General features: G+C 31.0%; 1 long non-coding RNA gene across 2 annotated transcripts in view; it reads right to left on the bottom strand.

Annotated features, from left to right (window-relative positions):
- The window catches only part of LOC111087556, a 30,107-nt gene that overhangs the window by 24,929 nt on the left and 340 nt on the right, over positions 1-4,838 (bottom strand). Inside the window, exon 1 of one of the 2 annotated variants that reach the window (XR_002612233.1) lies at positions 1,408-3,284. The exons of the other annotated variant lie outside the window; for it this stretch is intronic. This is a non-coding gene — a long non-coding RNA (uncharacterized LOC111087556). Of the gene's footprint in view, positions 1-1,407; positions 3,285-4,838 lie in introns of those variants that run through there. 2 annotated transcript variants of the gene reach the window in all.

Here is a 4,838-nt window from a genome sequence, read left to right as displayed (position 1 = left end):
AAGGGAAGCAACTTTTCATGTCCTAAGATAACCTTTCATTAATCATGATTTTATATAACTTTCGTCTAGGGTCATGTACTCCAGCTAGTTATTCATATTTTAACCAAATTACCATATAAAAGTAACATGCTACATTAAAAGTTGCACTCAGGATGGCATGATGATAATTTTGCAAACCTTGAATCTGAAACACAAAAACATTCACTCTAACAGGACCAGACACAATCTAAAGCAGTAGGTTAAAAGACTCACTTTTTAACTTCTTCCACTTTTAAATGCTTAAATAACATTAAAGCAAGTGATAAGAATTTATCCTGTACAATGTGGGGAACTTAGTATTGAATATAATACATATAAGTGACAAAAAAGGGGAATATCACATTTTTCTTTTTACAAACCATATAAAAATATCAACAGAAAAGCATGTACTTACTTGACAGATTATGAAAGAATATATGCACCACAAACTTTGTTCATAGACTTACAGAACAATAAATACAGTAAACTACAGTTTTCTATGAAGTAGAAAAGCTTGATTGTGTCTATTATACAATGGATTGCTACTCTCAGTTATATATATATATAAACTGTTCTTACAAAGCCAAAAACCAAAGCAAGATTACTCATGCAAGGAGACTTGGCATTACACACTTGGGTTGATAAGTTCCGGTACTTTTTCAGGACCTTTTAAGTTTATCATTAAATGAATCAAAAATATCATGCATAATCATGTGTTCTTTTTTTAAGTTAACATACAGAAAAGACCATAGCAGGTAGTTGAACTATAAAATAAAGTTTTAATTTTGACAATCTAGCATGAGTTCCAAATATTTCTGTTTCATACTTTCATGAGACAATAACAAATTATTTATTAAGGCTACTATGATGTAAGCTTGTTAATCAAAACCATCTCTAATAACAGAGTGGATAGATTCTCCTTCTTCAGTATTTCCAAGATAAATAAAACACTGTAAAAATTTTGACAAAAATGTTTAGGAGGAAGTTTAGTGAGTGATACTAAACTAACTCTTTGTAATACTTTCTGAGGTTAATATAAATAGCAGTCTTCTGAAATGAGAACACAAGTAACTGGTAAGGAAGGTTAAATGCAGGCAAAAGGTTTGTTAGACCTTTCCTGTGGTGTACAATATCTTTACTAATTATGGAATAAAATGGCAGTTATCAGCAACCACACTTTTATCAGGGCTCTATCCAACAGAATCTAAAACAAGTTTGACAGCACTTAATTGGGGGGATTACCATACTCACACTCACTTAATCCACTCAATCATAATGAAAATACTGAAGCTGACCAGAATTGAAAAACAATGCCAAACTGTATTTTTTTTAATTTAACAATTCAGAATTAGGTTTATTAATGAGCCAATGTTATACATGCTTACTCACCAATTCAAGTGCAGCCAATTAAAGATTTGATGAGTGCTGGTGAAATTCCAATAAAAGTTTGAAACATGGTATTCTTTTTTCCAGTTGTGCATTACTGAAATGAAATTCAACGGTTTTTCTAAGCCCCAGAAGAGCAAAATTATGTATATATACATGCTTTTCCTGGTTTCCCTGACCTGAGGGAACCATGAAAAAGAGCTAAGCAATACAAAAGCCAGATTCAAAAGCTACCTACAAATAACGTTATCAAAATAAAATCAATTTGAAGATAAGCCATCTCGGACAAAATAATGTATATAACAAATGTTTGCAAAACTTGTACAGATAAAGATTATTGTAAAAAAAGTGGTAAATCAGACCATAAAACATATCAGATGCTGGAAAGTGTCACTAGTAATTTTGTTCAAACTCATGTCACAGCAACAAGAGTTAAAACTGTTGTTCTTTATCATCTTGGACTTCATTAGCTAGTTTGTGTGGGTAGCAATAGCAATGGCACAATGATTTATAGTAAGCAAATTAACATACTTATGAAACTTTATTGGAACATTTTTTTTAATAAATAGCAATGAAGTACAATTTTTGGACCATACTTAATACATTATTCCATAGATTAAGGCAAAAACAAAATTTTTGTAGTAAATATTAAAATCAAGAAGGCTTCAAACCAGCAGTTCTCCTACACATTAGCAGTCATATGTTCATATACTATTAAGCATAATTTTTTTTTATTAAAAACATTTCTTGGATATTAGCCCCCTAAAAATATACTTAAACCAAAATTACCAAAGTTAAAAATGAAGTGTTTTAAATTAACTTAAGCAGGTTTTCAAAATGAAACCATAGTTTACAAATTAGCTGTTCTGTTACTATCTCACTTCATTTCATTGGTTATTATTCAACTACCTTTCAAATGAATGAATAATGAAGCATCTTAGTGTAGTTTTAACCACAAACCTGTATTCATTTATAAATCCATCTTTATCAGCTCAGTAATTCACTTTGTATAATAATTTTAAATCTAGACAATTAATGGAACTTGCTAATCTATTACATTCAACTAATATATTACTCTCACACTACATTAATATTTCAATCTTTTGAGTAATTTTTCCAACTACTTGTTTATTATAAGACATCTGTTTACTCATTTTACATGAAAGAAAATACTAAATGCAAAAAATTGTCAATCAAAAATTATTTTGGTTAAAACTTTTGGTACTTATTAATTTTCTAATGTCGAGCCAACCATGAAGTCGCCATTTTGTTCTTAAGATATACAGTAATCCTCCATTCGTCACATATAAATCAAATAATTTGATAATCAGATAATAACACCATATTTTTCCATCACTGAAAATGATAATATTTTCATTTAAACATATTACAATTACAAATAATTAAGAAGCAAGTTAGCCAACTTATTTATGCAATTTGTTTGAACTGAATAAATATATATTCAACCATATATATAAAAGAATGTTTTGTTGTTGCCTACCCTACTCACTAAACCTAACTGATCTTCTTTGATGTCTTCTAATTAAAAATACTTCTGTAGCTATCAAACAGATATCATTTAACACAGAAGATTTCAGGGATGACAAGATAATTTAAAGGAACTATAAAATAAAATAAAAGAAGCAGTGTCTGAAGTTACAGAATCATACCACCACTTCTGTTTTAACTAAATATACAGTATTTACTTCATCTTATTAGACATTATATTTAGCATACACTTGCACGCACTCCTGGGCTTTAGAGAGGGACTGTCTCTGGAGCAAAGTAAACACTTAAAAGAGTTATGGCTGAACACAGTGATAAACTCTGCTCAGTGATCATAGTGTCAGCATAAAAAAAGCTAATATAAATCATTTAACTAAGTAAAGTTAATACAAACAACAAAGTACAGAAACACTATGGAAAATTTCATTTTAACATTTCTAAGTAACTTTATATTATTACAAGATTATTAAAAATTGTTCATTTAAAGAGCTGGAATAGGGATCTTTAAAAATATACTGAAACAAGATAGGCAGCTTAAAGTGAAAACGGAATTGCAAAAAAGTAAACAAACAGGTTTAAGGTTTCAGACATAGTGTTAACAATATTTCTTTAAATCCCTATTTTGACTCTCCTAAATATTACAGCTTTTAGACATGGAGACAAAATATAAATTTTTAGCTTGAGGAAATAATGTCAACACTATGTCACGAACCTTAAGTGTGTTTGTTTACTTTTTGCAATTGCATTTTCACTTTAAGCTACCTATTCTGTTTCTGTATTTTTTTGTATGATAGCAATACTGTTCTATTTCAAACAGTTTAGTTTAATGAAATATGTAGTTAGAGCATGATGTTATCTCGGGAAACAAAGACAACCTTTGGATTTTCTACATGCAGATTGGATGGCTATTACTTCTGATATCATTGCCACAATGTTATCACCAATAGTGGTACTGCATGTATGGTCACTATGATGCTTGAAAATGTATACAAATACTATATTTATAAGTCTGTAAACACTGGATTGGAGGGACTACTGGACTATACAGGAATGGTACATGGACTAGATTTTGTAACTGCATAAGTTTTTTACATGCAGGCTTTATAGATTTCTCAAGTTGTAAAGAAAGATAGCTTTATGAATTTTTCAAGTTGTATAAATACAACTATAAGCATATATGTATTCAATGCAAATATAAGACAATGTGTCATAATATAATAGAATATGTACACAAATAAGCATTTAAATATTTCTTATGAGTGTTATATTCCCACTTTCCTCCTCTCAGCTGACCGTGGAAAGGCCAGTCACGGTTTTGCTGCAACTGGCCAGACTTTCTATTACAGCAGGCCTCGACAAATCCCGGGCTCCAGGTCGCCTAAAAATTCCATCGTAGCAATAATATTTTCTCCCGTTTTACTCGTGCGTAGGACTGTGCTAAATAGAACTCAAATCTGGAATAGTTCTGGAATCTTGGAAGTCCGGAACTATTTTCCCGTTAGTTGAGTTCTAAATCGAACTTTGTTTCTAAAATTTTAATAACAGATTCAATACTTCTTCATGTTTTTTCAGGAAAAAAGCGATGCGGTTGTACAACGCGTTCTAATTCGCGCCATTTTGTATCTCTTCTTTCTCTCAATTCAACCAATAAGTTCTCGAGTTTAGACTCAGACAGGACCAAAGGCAATTAGTTAGTTCAGGCAATACCATCAAGTGGTTGTTCATATCATGTGGTCGTTAGCATGCACTCGTTGCTGTGAAAGTAAATAAATATACACTAGTGCCTCGATTATCCGCGCTGAACAAAAAATCGCGGATAATGGAGGTACCACTCGCTAGTTAGCCCATTGTTTAATCTAAATACCGTATTTTTCGGTGTATAAGACGCACTTTTTCACCCCCAAAATTTAATGTCTGAAATCTGCTTG

The sequence above is a fragment of the Limulus polyphemus genome, unplaced genomic scaffold (assembly GCF_000517525.1).
Source record: "Limulus polyphemus unplaced genomic scaffold, Limulus_polyphemus-2.1.2 Scaffold2292, whole genome shotgun sequence".
Taxonomy (NCBI): Eukaryota; Metazoa; Arthropoda; class Merostomata; order Xiphosura; family Limulidae; genus Limulus; species Limulus polyphemus.
The sequence above is the reverse complement of the archived record's forward strand: the minus strand, read 5'-3'. Positions and strand labels throughout refer to the sequence as shown.